This window comes from Globicephala melas, chromosome 11 (assembly GCF_963455315.2).
Source record: "Globicephala melas chromosome 11, mGloMel1.2, whole genome shotgun sequence".
NCBI lineage: Eukaryota > Metazoa > Chordata > Mammalia > Artiodactyla > Delphinidae > Globicephala > Globicephala melas.
The window spans coordinates 71,722,395-71,739,797 of record NC_083324.2 but is presented as its reverse complement, the minus strand read 5'-3'; the positions used below and the strand labels follow the sequence as shown (position 1 = coordinate 71,739,797).

The window sequence follows — 17,403 nt, the reverse complement described above, 5'->3', positions numbered from 1 at the left end:
ACAGGCAAGATGGAGAGGGGAGGGAAGCAGAGGGCTGGGAGCCACTCGGGCCCCTGCAGGGTCCTGGATTTATGCTGCAGGAGACAGAGAACCACGGAGGGGCAGTAAGCAAGGGCGTGACATGCTAGGGGGGAACCCTGGGCCTTGATGGTCAGCCTCATGGTCTGCGGGCCCCTGCTGCCCTTCACACAAAGCAGGATCCTGTCTATGTGTGTTTGAACCGTGTTTCACCCACAGGCATGTTAAGGGAAGAGAAAGGAAGAGAACGTCACACATGGCTGGTCTGGACGCTGTCCTAGGCCCCAAAGGTGGCTAATGCCAGGTCCAGCTGGTCCCCATTGCTATCGACCGTAACTCCAGCAGGGGCTCAGAGGAGAGCAAAGAGAGCCTTTCATGGGGGAGGAGAGACTGGAAATAAGGTGAGAGATTTAAGATGACAGCAAACACTTATTGAGTGTTTAGCATATACTGGGCACTGTCTCAAGGCTTTTTACATATTAATCCTATGAAGTAGATTCTATTACTGTCCTCGTTTTACAGAATGAAGCAAGTAAAGCACAGAGAAGTCCCACGGTATCTACCAAGGGGATTCAAATCCAGAGTCAGGCTCCTTTTGCTTATACTATAAATACTTACTGAACACCTACTATGTGCCAGGCACTGTCTGGGCACTTAGGACACAATGGTGAATAAACAGTGAAGTTACAAATAGTCCATGTTGTCACCAAGTACACCGCACTACCTCCCTGAGGTGGGATGAACAGAAGCAAGGGTCAGTCCTCATGCCTGGAGAGGATGCTCAGTGCCCCAGGGCATTATTGGCCCAGTTGCCAAGGAGAAAGAGCAGCCCCTCTGCTAAGAAGCTGGTGGCATCTGGGGCTCATGACCCCCTCTCTGATAGCCAGGCTACTGGACGGAGGACCTAGGGCTCAGGCCCTGCAGCACCCACCCTCACCACTGGGAAGAGTGTCCCTCTCTCCGTCTCTCTGGGCTGTGCCCAATCTCTCGGCAGCCACTGAGGCGGGGGAGGGCAGTCTGCCAGGCAGACTTCACAGGAGAAACAGAGGAGACTCAGTTTCTCCTTCCCCAAGTCTCTTCTCGACCCTGCGGCACCGAGGGCTTCTGTCAGGCCTGGGGACTAGAGCCAATAGGTAGGAGGAAATAGCAGGGCACTGGGGCAACTGGGCTGCTCTCCTGCCTGGGTGGTCAGCAGCTACCTCTGCAATATGACTCAGCAGCAGCCACTGAAGCCAGGCAAGGGAGAGAGGGCTTTGGTGTTGCAATCTTGCGCCAGCTACTCCAGGCAGGCGGTCTGAGGGCCAGGTCAGCCTCAAGGGTGTGGACTAGGGTAGGAGTGTGTATTGGAGGGATCTTTGGGGAATTTTTAAAATTCATAGGCCAAGGGCAAGAAAGGCATTATCTGAGCTTATATTCCTGCTGCAAGCTCTACAGAGCCCTGCCATGCCCTTCTTCCAACCAGTTCCTTTCTTCCCCTTTCCCCAAGAACCTCCCTGAAATTCTACCTCCTCCAGATAGCCTTCCTGAACTGTCAGAACTTAATGCTTCTCCTCGCCTCTGATCCATGTACCAATGCACAGACTGACTCAAGGCTTCTCCAGTGTTTTCCTCAAACTGTCATCCAAGTCAGGGAGTACAGCGCCCCCATGCCTCCTGACACAATGGTCAAATTCTTTTGACATCTGATCTTTTAGCTTCAAATATATGTGAGTTTTGCATTCTACTCCAGGATATAGCCATATATATCTGTTATTATATTGTGTTATTTTATTTTTTTACATCTTCATCGGATTATAATTGCTTTACAATGTTGTGTTAGTTTCTGCTGTACGATAAAGTGAATCAGCTATAAGTATACCTATATCCCCTCCCTCTTGAACCTGTATTTTTTTTTAATGTCTTAAGTTACTTACAAGGTGAATCATAATTTTTCTCCTAATATCTTCTAGGAAATTGATGCTGCAAGAAGATGCCCCACGTGTAACCTATAACTTTGTAAAGTGCCTGGGACTTCAGCACGAATATCATGTATGCCTCGATTGGAGGACCAATGAGGCAATAAACTTCAGCTGGAAGGACACAAGAGCTTCTTGTTGATACAGAGACACTGAGCCCTGCAGTCCTTAGGGACAGCCAGGCACGTGGGCAGCTGGAGCACCCTCTGTGATCACCTCTGGTAACATAGAACAAATACTACCTTGTTCTATGGATGCCATGATGGGGCCGTGGTCAGGAAGCAGTTATCTAGAGCAATGGTTCTCAAACTTGGCTATAAATTAGAATCCCCTGAGGATTTTCTAAAAATCCCAATGCTCAGACCACAACCTATACGAATTAAATCAGTGTCTCTGAGGATGAAATCTAGTCAAGGGTAGTTTTCAAGCCTCCCCCAAAGGATTCCAATGTGCAGTGAGTTTGAGAACCAAGGATCTGGGCCAACCCCTTTATAATGCAGATGGAGGTGCTGAAACCCAGGGAAGAGAACTGACTGCCCAAGGTCATGAAGCATGGCAGTGGCCGGACCCAAGTGTTCTAGTGCCCAAGGCAGCCCTCCTTCTGCTGTGCCCCTGCCCCCATCCTCCACGTTGTTGTGGGAACTGAGCTGGCCAACTGCTACTCCCACATGGACCTTGGGGTTCTTGGCTCAAAAGAAGAAATCCAGGACAGGCTGACAGATCCCCCTCACCCCAATATGCCCCCACCAAGCAGCCCCTGAGGCTGGACACCTTAGGGCAGAGCCCAACCCAGAAATTCTCCGGGCCCCGGACACCACCCTGGATTTAACAGGAGCTCAGGGAGACTGGGGGGACAGGTGGGTCTTGCTGCAGGGACACCAAAGGGAGATGTGCTACAGCCATGGTGAAAGGGCTGGGGGCAGGAATGGATGATGACTTCCCTGGCCCTGCCCTGTGAGGCCCCGTATTCCCCACTCCCTCCATTCCCCACCCTTCTAATGATGTACTGACCCCTGCCCTCCACTTCACCACCCTCTCCCCCACCCCCCATGGGAGGTAACAAAAATGCCAGCAGCCTGCAGAGTGTCAGCAACTGTTTTCATTCTGGGGTCTGGATGGGCTTTATAGGTCCATCTGGGGCCCTGCAGGGCCCTGTATCCAGGCTATCCTGTCTGTGAGGCACACACACACTAAACAGAATTTCTGGAGGCAGAGGAGGAGGCATCTCAGGGGTTCTGAGCCATTGGACTTGGGTGGGTGGGCGGGGCCGCAGGGGAAGACAAAGAGGCTGAATTGTGGGGGGAGGGTGTCAATACTTCTGTCCCCTTCCTCTCCTATCTTCTAACCCAGTGCTTCTCAACCCTGGGAGCACCAAGAAGCATGTGGGGGGGGAGTTTAAAATACTGATGCCTAGGTATTTGAAAGTTGCTAAGAGAACAGATCTTAAAAGTCTTCATTACAAGAAAAAAAATTTTTGTAATTATCTGTGGAGATGGATGTTAACTAGGCATATTGCGGCGATCATTTCACAATGTATACAAATATCAAATCATTATGTTGTACACCCGAAACTAATATAGTGTTATATGTCAATTATACCATAAAAAAATTTTTTTTTAATTAAAAAAGAAAAAACGACTGATGCCTGGGAACTTCCCCGGCGGTCCAGTAGTTAGGACTTGGTACTTTCAAAGCATGGGCCGAGGTTCGATCCCTGGTAGGGGAACTAAGATCCTGCTAAGCCCTGCGGTGTAGCCAAAAAATTTTTAAAAATAATAAAAAATAAAAACGACTGATGCCTGGGCTCCGGCCCTAGGGGCCGTCTGCTTTTAAATCTCCACACGTGATTCTTTTTTTTTTTAAATAACATTGAAACTTTTATTTTTTAATTAAAATTCAAGTTGCTAAAAGTGGATAGAGTAGACAGTTGGACAGCCTATTTGGCAGAGCTATGTCTGAATAAAAAAAAAAAAAAAAAGATGTGCAGCCCGGGGGGAGACCCCTGCCTGACAGAATCATGCAGACAGGAGGATGGATTCTCAAACTGAGCAGTGGATCAGGGAAAGTGTCTGCCCTTTCTGGGGGGTGCAGGGCAGGTAATATACCCTGGCCTCCTTCTTCAAGTCCATCATCAACACGATGCAATAAAATGTCATGGCTGGAGCACACAGAGATGCTGGTCCTCTCACTCCCCTTTCCTCGCCTTGGGCAAATTACTTGGCTTCTCAGAGCCTCGTGGAGAGAATATTTGCCACCTGGGAGGTACCTGTGATAACTAAGTGATTAGGTCTACACGGTCCTGAGCACATAGTAAGCAATCAGGAATAGGTAACTTTTATTGTAAAAAAAATAATAAAAGCTAATTTGTACACCCATGCTCAAAGCAGTATTATTCACAAGAGCTAAAACATGGAAGTAACCCAAGTGTCCGTCGATAGAAGAATGGCTAAGCAAAATGTGGTCTATACATACAACGGAATATCATTCAGCCTTAAAAAGGAAGAAAATTCTGCAATATGCTACAATACGGATGCACATTGAGGACGTTATACTAAGTGAAATAAGACAAATGTTGTATGATTCCACTTACATGAGGTACTTGAAGTCAACATCAGAGAGACAGAAAGTAGAATGGTGGCTGCCAGGGGCTGGGGAGAGAGGGGGATGGGCAGTTAGTGTTTAATGCGTACAGAGTTTCAGCTTTACAAGACGAAGACAGTTCTGGGAAGGACGGTGGTGAAAGTTGCACATTACGAATGTATTTTACACAGCTGAGCTGTACACTTAAAAAATGGTTAGGATGGGGGCTCCCCTGGTGGTCCAGTGGTTAAGACTCCGTGCTCCCAATGCAGGGGGCCCTGGTTCCATCCCTGGTCAGAGAACTAGATCCTGCACATGGCAATGAAGATCTTGCGTGCCGCAAGTAAGACCCGGAGCAGCCAAATAAATTTTTTAAAAAATGGTTAGGATGAGAAATTGTACATTATGCATATTTTACCACAGTTTTTTAAATGTGGAGAAAGTGAAACCACAGCCGGAATTGGTGATACAGCTGACCACAGGCCTGAGCAAGGCTGTTCCAGGGAAGGGTGGACACAGGCCCTGCCTTCAGGCCTTTCCTTCTCAGATGCTACAGGGAGACAGATGCACAATAAATGAACTCAGCATTTACACGGCTAATAAACAGGAAATAATAGATGGGTTTAAATATTTACACGGTATGCAGGCTTCAGGGTGAGGACATTACTGGGGAGGGCCAAGAGGAAGAGGGGAAGAAGGGGCAGGAGACAGACGGAGAATGTAAACCCTGATAGAAAATGCGGGGGTTGAAGCCACTCAAATACGTGTTTCAGGCGTACCCAGGAGGAGGGGTAACCCCTGTCTAGGCCCCAGGGAGTGTGCCACAGCCTAAGCCGCGTGTCCCTTCCTTCCATGGGAGATCCTTGTTTACCCTTTGAGACTGGAAGAGAATGTAATCAAATTATGACTCGTTATTCTAAATTACCGTCTCCAGTGGGGAAGGCAGGCAGGCAGGGAGCCTGGAAAGGGGAAGCAAGCTGTTTTCTAGGACATTGTTTGTTTGCTCATTCTCCAGCTCCCTCTGTCCCCAAGCCCTTTCCTCCCTTTCTGCCTTCTCCATCCTGGCTTCTCTCTCCCTCCTTCCTGGATTCTGCTCCCTCCCTCCACCAGCTCCCAGGGCAGATTTGGGGGGAAGAGGGGGAAAGGGCAAAGCAGGCACTTCTTAGGTGACCATGGGAACAACCACAAGGAATATTCTGCCCCACAGAACTACCTGACCAGCCAAAAAGAATTTTTCCAGCCCCTCCCCTCTCCCAGCAAGATAGAGCAAATATTGACACAATGTCTCTATTTCTAGATGTAGGGTCACTTGATTGACTAGGACTCTTTCTCTAACTTGCTGTGTCACTTTGGGCAAGTCACTAGTCCTCTCTTGAGCTGGGAGGTCATTCCAGAAAGAAGAACTTCCTCTGCTTGCCCTTTCCTGCTTCCCAGGACTGGTGTGAGAACAAGGGGTGAGTCCACTGGTCAGAGACCCTCAGATCTGGGAGCCTGGAGGCCTGAGGCAGGTGACATGCACAGGCCTTCAGGGACAGGGGCAGCTGGGCTTGTGGTATGGTCCCCATAGAGATCCCAGGACCAACCTGGCCTGGAAGTCTTGAGCTAGATGCCCCCCTAAGAGCATCCCATCCGTCCCCTGGCCTCCACTCAAGCCCACATGCAGCTTCTCAGAGAGGAGGGAAAGGTCAGATGGGCTAGATAGGGGAGAGCAAAGAAGGCCTCTTCCCTCACCCTGTGCCCGGGTACCTTCCAACCACCCACAGGACTGAGCAGAGGCTGGCTCCACTTCCTCGCCTGGGTTCTCATGCTCCAAGGCTTGGTAGCTTGTGGTGATAAATACAACCGAAAATCTTTCTCAGGGGTCAAAAGGAAACTGAGAAAAGGGAAAAGGTGGCATTTTTCCAAACATGACAGACATTCCCCCCTCCCCACAAACACACACACACACACACGAGCTGTGCATAGAGCACATACCACGTGGTCATGAGACCCGTGTCACTGAGAAAATCTAGTTTACATTCTTTTATTATTAATATCCTTAACTTTAATCAATTCACCCAGAAACTGTCAGATCCAAAGCTCACCCAGAGACTGCCACCAGCCCGGAAGGACAGTGCTGAGGGGATGCTGTGACTGCCCTTTCCTGGCCCTGCAGTCTTCTCACTGCCCACAGCACCTTCCAACCTCACTCCATTCCCCTCCACCCAAGGGCAGGCTTCCTGAGGGGCCTGCAGTGGCTTCTGTAGGGACAGCAGGGCCAACATGAAGGAAGAGAGGAGGAAGCTTAGCTCCCCTGGCTCCCAGCCTCTCCCCCGACCCATCGTAGCCCCGGGACGGAGGTGCAAAGGATGTACTTCATCTCTAGAAGGATGGGGCCATCAAGTCAGATATGACCTCAGAGACTCACACCCCACCTTTCACTCTCCAGTGAGGTCACTGGAGTCCAGAGCAGCTCAGGGACACGCCCCAGGTCCCACAGCCAGTCAGGAGTGGACCCAGCGCTGAGACCCAGGTCTCCTGACTCTCCTATCAGCAGTGACTCCCCAGGCTTTCTCAGCCGTCGCCCCCCCACCCCACTACCACTGTCCTACTCAGTGTGGGTTGCTGTGGCAAAATACTGTATACTGCTGTGTGGCTTAAAAACCAGACATTTAGTTCTCACGGTTCTGGAGGCTGGGCAGTCCAAGATCCAGGTGCCAACAGATTTGGTTCTTGGTGAGGGTCCACTTCCTGGTTGCAGATGGTCCTGCTCTCACAGTAGCCTCACAAGGCAGACGGAGGAAGCTCTGGTGTCTCCTCCTCTTCTTATAAAGCCACTAATTCCATCGCTGGGGCTTCACCCTCAGGACTCATCTAAATCTAATCAGCTCCCAAAGGCCTATCCTCCTAATACAATCACACTGGGGGTTAGGGCACACATGTGGGGTGGGGGGCACACAAACATTCAGTCTCTGACAACCACTGTGTGGCTTTTGCCCACCCCCCTACCAGTCCTCTCCAGGACTCTGAGGAAAATCATTCCAAATAGTAGAGCTCCCCAGGGGCCCCTGCCAGCTGTTCCTTAAAGTAGCCCCCTTCTCACCTAGATGCCCATCCCTGGCCTGGGACCCAAGTGATTCCCTGACCCTCTGATAATGTCCACAGCAACAAAGATAAGGTCAGGGATTTACGTGGGACCTGAGGATCGCCTCTGGATTCAGATCAGGCTTTGAACAGAGCTCCTACCAACTCCGATCACTCTCAGCCCATCGCACCTGGTGACTCCCCAGACATCATTTTGTACAAGAGGAGAAACTGAGGCTCAGTGAGGTGAATGGACTGGCCCCAGCTGACCCAGCTGGTTAGTGGCAACTTAGAGCCCCCAGGTCTTCCACTCTGTGGCAGACTCCATGAGGCACTGTTCAGACCCCCACTTCAGGAATAAAGGGCGTATTTTTCCAGTTGCTGAGTGTGCTGCAGGCAGAAGGCCTGAGCGGCCAACCCCTGTGGAGACTGCCTGGCTGAAGTGGGGGTGACCTGCCCACATCCGATGGCTGATTGTCATGTGGATATAAAGATCTGACCCTCCTGTCCCTGCTTGAGTCAATCCTGAAGGATCATCCTAGCATCAGAACTCCCTGTGAGAGGCTGCGGCAGCTCACTGAGCCCCACTGCAGCCTGACCCCTCCCTCTTCCCGATCCCCCTTCCTTCCCTTTAGCAGACTCCGATCCTGGAGCTCTCCTAGAACACCCACTGCATGCTAACCTCTGCCTCCGAGTCTACTTCTCAGGAGCCCAATCTGTGACATACTCTGAATCCAGGGTGTGGGTTTCCATTGCTCTGAGAGATCTGGCACCTTACTTAGGGAAATAAATTTACCCAAAGGAAGACAAAAAATAAACAGCTGCATGGGGCACATGGAAGATGAAGAGGGCATGGCCCCTGATGCTCACAGAAGTCGGAAGGGAAAACAGATCCACCAGCTGACAGTCAAGATATTAAATGAAGGGCCCGCAAGAGCAAGATGGCAATTGGCACAGATGCTTGTAAAGTCCCGCTTTGGGGTCAGTCTGGAAGAGGAGCAGATTACAGAGTGTGCGCTCTTTAGCACCAGGATGAGTGTGAGGTTAGAGGACAAGCCCATCGGGCCAGGCACATTCTCTCTCAATCTGGGGACCTTAACAGACGTAGGGTGTTGAAATGGGGGTGCCAAGAGCCCAAATTATATCCTGTACTGATCATACAACATCTGGGACACTGGGCCCAGCTTAGAGCATCACATTTTAAGGAGGATACTGACCAGCCCCAGCTGCACACCAGGGCGCTGAGGTCTGGAACTTATAAGAGAAAGATAGAAGTTAAGGATGATCAGACCAAAGACTTGGGTGCCAGTGTTGTCTTCCAACCATTTAAACACCATGGCGTAGAAAAGGGTCAGAGGGCAGAGCAAGGACCAGCAGGTATAAGCCACAGAGGGGCATGTTTGGGCTGTCCACAAACGGAGCAGGCCACCTTGATAGCACTATGTCCCCATTAGCGGGAAATGCCCCCTCAAAGCACCTCATGGATTAGGGTCATGGCACATCTACTGTCCTCCAACATCCATTCTTTCCTTCTTCCTTAGTGTGTAACAGCACCTCTGATTCTTAGCTGTGCACATGGCTGTCCAGAATTAAGACATTTCCCAGAAGCCCTTTCAGTTAGGGATAGCTATATAACTCAGTTCTGGCAATATAAGGGATATAAGCTAAAGCATGGACAACTTCCAGAAGGCGTCTTTCAAGGACGGCAGGTTGGGCCATTCTATTTTTTTTTCTCTTTATTTATTTTTGGCTGCACCATGCAGCTTGTGACATCTTAGTTCCCTAACCAGGGATTGAATCCGGGCCCTCGGCAGTGAGAGCTCAGAGTCTTAAACACTGGATTACCAGAGAGTTCCAGGGCCATTCTTTGTGTCTTTCTCCTTTCTCTTCCCTAGACCATAAGGGCAGAATGACTGGAGCTCAAGCCATCATCTAGGACTAAGAGATAGCACAGCAACCAGCTGAAAGGAGCTTGGGTCTCAGAGTCCTTTGACGTCTTATTGAAGTCGCTGCTGTTTGGAGTTTTCTGCCATGAAGAGTTGACGTGACTCCTAACTAATACGGTGGTGGCCATTTGTTGGCTTTTCTGTCCAGCACTTTCTCTTTCTCTTGAAACAGTACTTCCCTTCTTTGGGGAAACTGCTCTTCTTTTTGCCTTTCCTGCAGCTTCTCCATCAAGTTCCACTGGGGACTGCCAATCTTAGTGACTCAGCCCCTGTGCTGGCAGTCTCCTGAGGAGAGAACAAGGGAATAAAGGCAAAGTGCAGAGAGAAACAGAGACAAGAGGAGGAGGGGAAGAGCCCGGTGGTGGTTGAGTCTCTGGCTCCAGGTGTCCGGAGGCCCCACTGAACCCTGCCCATCCTAGGTTGGTTCTAAAAGGTAGCAAATGTCCTTCTACAAACTGGATGACTGTCAAAACTGAGAGAGTCCTGGCTAATGTGGAATAGCATGTAACTAAGGAGCCAGAGATAGAAGGCAGACAAGCACTGAAGTGGCAGGAAGGAAAGAGAGAGAGAGAATGCAGAAAGAGACAAAGGAGGTAAGGGGTGGGCCAGGCCTTGAAAGAAGTGGGGGATTCCGACTAGGAGATGAGGGAGGGCACCCCTGAAGAGGAACATGATGGAGGTGGAGGAGGGAAGGAAAATGAGCAGGGGTGGGTTTTGAGAGTCTGTGCGGGAGAAGAGGGAGGAAAAGAGTAGGAAGGGTAGTGGGAGGCACGTCACGTCACTCACGTCAGGCCGCAGAGTTGGGACTTTATTCCCCTTAGTCAGCAGTTCTCAGACTTTAGTCTTCCAGTTCCTTAAAAATGCAAATTCAGACTCCAGCTGTGGGCGATGAGATGCCATGGAGCAGGAAAGTGATTGGGGTGTTTAGGAAAATCAGACAGAGACAGTAGAGTAGATTGGAGATGGGGAAACTGAAGACGATGGACAAATTGAGGTATTAGAAGATGGTGGAAATTTAAATGATAAGGAAGAGGGGGAAATCATGAGATAACTTTGAAATTCATGAAACTTATGAAAACTTTGGAAATTGGACGAGGGCAGTCAATGGTGACTCTGTAAGTGAGAGGGAGACCGACAACGCTGACAGCATTTATCAGGAAGGTGGTGGTGGCCTTACTTAGACATGGTGTGTACTTAAGCTCCTTCAGAAGAACCAAACAGAAACTTCTGTAGGTAGTCGGAGCCAGAGGCTGGAGCTCACAGAAGCACTGCTGTGGATGCTGCTCTTATCAGCCTGAAGGTGAAAGCTGAAGGGCAAGAGTGGCTGAGACCCTGAAAGAGAGCAGAGTGGGGAGGTGGGAGCTGAAGACTGAACTCTGCCATTCCAGGTTACAAGGATGGGAATGTTCACAGAACCAGAATTCTAGAACCACACAGAACTCCTCACAGATGGAGAAACTGAGGCCCAGAGAGCGTGAGTATCTGACTTCAGGTCGCCAGTTGGTTAAAGCAGAGCCTGATTTTCAGTCTGCAGCTCCTTCCTTTTGCTTTTGTAGGTGTCCCCATGTGCATGCAGGGGACAGCATCTCCCTAGGTGCCATTTTATACCCAGTAGCAAAAGTGTGCCAGCAATTCCAAAGTGTTCTAAAGGGTTAAAAACCTTCTCCTTATACAATAACTGAATTGAGGCACTGGGAAAAAGAAACCTGATGAGTTTCTCAGCCTGACAGGGACATGAAGGCCTTTTCTGAAAGGTCATCCAGCCCTCTGCAGAAATGCCCAGTCACAACCAGGGCTTGCCTGGTTTGGGAGGAAACTGAGTGGAGTGGGTCTCACTGGCCCCCACCACTGGGTGAAGCTGGGGTGAGGCAAATCCAGCCAAGCACTGGGGGGTCTGGACTAGGGTGCACTCACTTGGAGAGGCTTCTGGCCTGGGCCTGGGGAGTGCACACAAAGGGCACTGCAGGCTTTCTGTCCTCTGGCAGTTTTGTTTGGGGCCTCCTGCCTCTGGCCTCACTTTCCAGAAAGGTTCTGGGGTGCTGAAGGCCCCTAAAGCTGCTTCTCACCAATCCCACTTCTCTTTTGTATTTTCCCCCCTTATCCGTATCAGGGCAGCAGCATGCTGTAGTGATCCAGCATCGAAATGAATCACTTTTGCTTTACAATTAATCTGTTATATGGTACATTTAAACTTTATGTACTTTTCCTGATGTGTGGTTTTTTTTTTTAGTTTTCGAAGGGAAGAGCAGGGAGGGGAGAGAAAGCAAATAAACCCCAGGCTAATCATCTAGTTTACAAAATGTTTCTTTATCAACACCCTGGAGAGTGTTCCCCCAATACATGTAATCATTTGTTCACAAAAGGCACATAGTAGCTGCTCGATTGAAAAGTGCTTTTGAAATGGATCAATGAAGAAATAAGGGGATAAGATGAGTAATTTGGACAGAGTAAAGTCCTGGTGAGGAAAAGAAACAACACTGAAAAGTTGCTGGAAAACACTGAATGAGCAAGGACTCTGGACACACCCTGATTGTTTCCAGGCCCATTGCATCAAACAGGGCACACATGTAGGTAGAAAGGCCCCCGCTGAGCAAGGGGTTCTTTGTCAAGGTCTCCTCACCCACCCCCACTCAAAGCTGTTTGGAGGCAGCAGCCCAAACAAGCAGGGAACTGCCCCTTTTTTAAAGGTCATGGGAAACCCAGGTGAGCAGCCAGGCAAGCCCAAAACCAGCAGTCCCTGGCTGTCACCTCAACCCTGACTGAAGTGCTGTCCCTTCCCTCATCTGCACAAAGCCAGTTGGGGAGGAGGGGCAGTGGGGGCAGAGGAAACCGGACCCTTGTTGGGAGGCGCCCAGCCTCAGCTCCTGGCCCTGGCCATCAGGCCACGTGTTGTTATGGTTTGAGTTGACCAGCTGGAATCAGCAGAAGGGTTGTAAGGAAACCACATTAATTAGGAGAAAGCAAACAGGACTGTCACTGGCTCTGCCAGCCCTTTCTCCCAGTTCTCCCGCAGCCCCCTCCCACCCTTGTCTCTACCCCATCAGCTCTCTCCTTCCCGTGCCTTTTTGCTGCCTCTGCTCATTCACAGCGAACATCTGAACATCTGTGTGGCTCTTGGCTCTGACCCACTCTTCCTGGGCGAGGTGGGAGGAAGGCTGGAAGAGCACACTCACCCACAGCTGGGACCAGAACTTCCTCAGCCCCGAAGCCACAGACAGGCTGATCCACCCATGGCTTCCTAACTCTTGCTTTTGCTCTGACCTGAGACGGCTGTCCTGTTGGCCAGCAGCAAGTCACTTAGACCAGATCATCTCTGCTGCGAGTTTAAGTTTTTCTTGGCTAAATGAACACTTCTGGGTTCATCTGTTATGAATGTTTCCCTGAACGTCTTCATTAGGACGGTTTACTTGGGACTTGAGTTCTCTCAAGGGTCCAGGACAAGGGGTGGGGGAAAGAAGGAAGATTTCCTTGGAAAATGGGGTGGAAACAAGGGGGCTGGGCTCCTGGGAGGAGGAGGTGGACAGAAGATTGTGTCAGGATAAGAAATGGTTCATCAGCCTCCCTTCTCTCATACGTGTTCACACAGTGTCATTGCTGCCCTTCAAGGCCCAGGATTACTATTGCAGCTGGAAATAGTTCTTCCCGTGCATGAGAGTGACTCTGCCAACAGTCCCAGAAACTCTGGCTCCTGAAAAGACCTCTCCTTTGGGTGGCAACTACCACTTTGCAGCCCCCCCAGAGAAGGGCCCTCACTCCCTTATATCCCACAGTACAGTTGTACTTGAAAATACAACAACAAAAACCACAACATACCCAACTGGGGACAGCGGTATATAAGACTCACTAATGAAAAGATGCTGTTTTGGGAGTAGGAAGATAGGTCTTAGAAAATATGTTTGAATTAAAAGCAACCTAAATGCCTAGTAATTGGGGATTGGTTAAGTAAGTTAGGGTACTTGCAGACAATCAAATAGTATACAGCCATTTAAAACAGTGCTAAAGGGGATGTTGTGCTTCCACTGCAGGGGGTGCAGGTTTGATCCCTGGTCAGGGAACTAAGACCTTGCATGCTGCATGGCTCGGCCAAAATTTTTTAAATAAAAAACAAAAACAGTGCTAAAGAACAGAAAACGAGATCAAACAGAGATTCCAGAAATAGATCTATACCAGATAAAATGCAATGGGTGGAAGTATGACATTTTGTTTTTGTCTTTGTTTTGTGTGATACGCGGGCCTCTCACCGCTGCGGCCTCTCCTGCCGTGGAGCACAGGCTCCGGATGCGCAGGCCCAGCAGCCATGGCCCATGGGCCCAGCCGCTCCGCAGCATGCGGGATCCTCCCGGACTGGGGCACGAACCTGCGTCCCCTGCATCAGCAGGCGGACTCCCAACCACTGCGCCACCAGGGAAGCCCATGGAAGTATGACATTTTTAATAAATGATGCTGGGTCAGTTAAATTTCGCTATGGGGGAAAAAAATGAATCTTAATCCCAATCTCAGACCACATAATAAAACAATTCCAGATGAGTTCAGATCTAATGTGAAAGTTAAACAATAAAGTTTTTGGAAGAAAACAGAGGAGAACATCTTCATGACCCTGACAAGGAAAAAACTTTAAATAAGAAACCAAACAAGCCAACCAAAAAGGAAAGAAACCTGATAAATTACACTATGTTAAAATTAAAAACAATGCTTATCGAAAAATATACAGTTGACCCTTGAATGACACAGGCTTGAATTGCACGGGTCCATTCATATGTAGATTTTTTTTCAATAGTAAATACTACAGTACCATTTGATCCTTGGTTGGTTGGTTCCCCGATTGTGGAACCATGAATACAAAAGAACCCTGGATATGGGGGAACCCTGTACACAGAGGGCTGACTACAAGTTATACTCGGATTTCTGACTACGTGGAGATCAGTGCCTTGACCCCCACGTTGTTCAAGGGTCAACTGTAATACAGAAGAATGAAAAGGCAACCCACAGAGAGGCAGATGACATTTGCCATACACACATCCAATGAAGGACAAGTATCCAGAATATATAAAGAACTTCTACAAATCAATAAGAAAGGCAACCCAATATAAAATGGGTCAGAACTTGAAAAGGCATTTTACAAAAGAGGAGATCGAGATGGCTTATAAACATATGAAAAGTGACTCATCCTCATTTAGGCATCAGAGAAATCTAAATTAAAAACACAATGAGATCCTACTAGGTACTCACCAGAATGGCCAAGATGAAAAATCACAAAAAATATCAATTATTGATAAGGAGGTGGAACACTGGGAACTGGTACAACTACTATGGAAAACTGTTTGGCAGAATCTACTTAAGCTGAGTATATACATACCCTATAACCGAACGGTTTCACTCCTAGATATAGTCCCAAGAGAAGTTTGCTCTTGTCTTCACAAAAATCATGTAGAAGAATGTACATCACAGCACTATTTGTAACAGTCCCAACTGGACATTATCTAAATCCTATCAACAAAAGAAAGGATAAGTAAATTGTAGTATAATCACAATGGAACATTATACGACAATGAGAATGACTGATGACAACAATATGTAACAATACAGGTGAATCTCACAAACATGATGTTGGTGAGCAGATGAAAGCAGACAGAAAAGAGTACATGCTACATGAGATTCTGTTTATATAACATTCAAATGCAGGAAAAAGTAATTTATGGTGCTAAAAGTCAGGATAATGATTACCCTTGAGGGGGTAGTGTCTGGAAGGGGACACCAGGGGGTGTTCTGGTGTGCTAGGAATGTTCTACTTGTTGGTGTGAGTAATGTGTTCCCTTTGTGAAATTTTATCAAGTTGTATACTGATAATGTGTATACTTTCTTATATAGGTTATTCTTCAATAACAATTTTATTTTTAAAGTAAAGGCTAGTCTCTGGAGCAAAATCTGGCCTCAGAGAGTTCTTTTTTCATGTAAGGGCTAATTACGCAAGGATTCAGAAAAATAAGATATTACAAAACAAAGAATATACACAGTATTATTTCATGTTGCTGAATGCAAATAATGCTTATCTATGGATTATGGATATTTCTTTTCTCTTTATTGTCATATTTTTTCTACTATGATCATGTTACTTGTCATTGTAGAAAATATAAGTTGCTTTTTAAAATAAAATTTGATTAAATTAGGATATAACAAAGGGAGGGTTAGCACTCAAATACTTTGGCTCACTATGTCCAAAACAAACCCCGGGTGGGGCTCTGTTACTGCCGTGGTCCCAGTCATCCCCAGAAGTTGGGGACTTGTAAAGAAACAAGGGGTATGGCACAAGCAGGAAGGGCTCAAGGTCAACTGTACAAAAGGAAAGTATATAGAAGCTACAAGAACAGCCAAGGATTTCCTTATCCTGGCCAGAACACCTGGACCTATATACCACCAAAACCCTCTGCTCCACTCCTAATCCATGTGTCCATCTCACTCACTGAGATTGACCTTTCTCTGGGTTTCCCCTTCCCAGGACCTGGTAAGTTTCCCCTTCCCAGGACCTGTTTTTGCTGAATTTGATGTTTTAAGGAAAACCAATGCCACGTTTCTCCCACTCTCCTCACCTCTGGTGACACCACTCAAGCTCCCCATGCAGCAGCTGCTCTGCATCCTCTTAGTCCACAAGCGTGGCAGTCCCAACTGTCAGATGGACTCCTTCCCTCCCCTTCATCAGGGAATGTGCTCTGCCATTTAATGAGCCTGATTTTCCCATCCTTGAATTAGAGTAGGATAACTAGAAAATCCCCCTTCCGGTGTGGAAAAGAACATCCTAACCACAATGTGGAAGAATTGAGCTGTGAATGGCTTTCCTTTCTTATGCAGCTCTAGGGGAATATCCTATACACCCCGCAAATCCAAAAGACAGAAAACTGGGCAGCTGTGTTTTCTTTCTGGTACTACAAGCTTCTTTATTAGGCAAGTATGTCAAACTTATGAAAAGCACCTAGCACAAAGGCCATTTCAGTAACTGTGCTATTAATAAATTACGTTTATTGAGCACTTATGTTTTATCCCATCTAATCTTCACAAAAACGGTAATAAAATAGGTTCTACCCATTCACTCAACAAGTATATAACGCACTCATTATGTGTCAAGCGCATAATGGATGCTGGAGCTATGAGAGTCAACCAAAAAAAACAATGTCCTTGCCGTCAAGGAGCTTACAGTCTGGTGAGGAGACACATACTACACAAACAGATGCAAAATTGCAGTTGAGTGGGGCACTAAGATGGAGAGGTATCTGGTGCTGAGAACAAGTAACAGGGAGGTTAAGGAAGACTCTAATGTGGAAGTGAAGTTTGAGCTGAGCCCTGAGAAATAAGTTTACCAGTAGCCACAGAGCAGGCAAATAGCTGAGCAAAGGCCCTGGGGCCAAAGGGAAGCGCCAAGTTATGAGAATGAAAGACGCGCGGGGGGTGGGGTGGGGGTGGTATTAACTCTATCCCAGGTCTGCGGGATACCTGATGTTCCAGAACCATTGTTTCTAACCATTTCAACTGCTCTGGTACAGACTTAAGCCCAGCCTCAAGAAGCTGAAAATCCACATCTCACTTGAAGAGAAGAAAAAGTTTTAAAGAAATAGGAGCAGTGCATGTGATTTTACCGAAGAAGCCCGCCAGGGAACGAAAGCGACCTTGGGAACTTCGAGGACTGGCAGACAGGAGCTAAAGATCCCCCTAGACTCTCGGAACAAAGCACAGGCTTCACACAACGCCGCACCGTTTTGCTCAAAGCGGGAGAGGTGAGGAAATGGAAGTAACGGACAAGAATAACGGAGCTAGAAGCCCACAGGGCGCAAGCTTCCGGCCCACCACTG

General features: G+C 48.2%; 1 long non-coding RNA gene across 1 annotated transcript in view; it reads right to left on the bottom strand.

The window, feature by feature from the left end:
- LOC115860653 (uncharacterized) overlaps nucleotides 1–17,380 on the bottom strand; it is a 66,083-nt gene extending 48,703 nt beyond the window's left edge. The window contains exons 1-3 of the long non-coding RNA XR_004042503.3: nucleotides 17,191–17,380; nucleotides 14,919–15,049; nucleotides 4,564–4,621 (exon numbers count right to left, since the gene is read on the bottom strand). This is a non-coding gene — a long non-coding RNA (uncharacterized lncRNA). The remainder of the gene's footprint in view (nucleotides 1–4,563; nucleotides 4,622–14,918; nucleotides 15,050–17,190) is intronic.
- Between the last annotated feature and the right edge of the window lie 23 nt (nucleotides 17,381–17,403).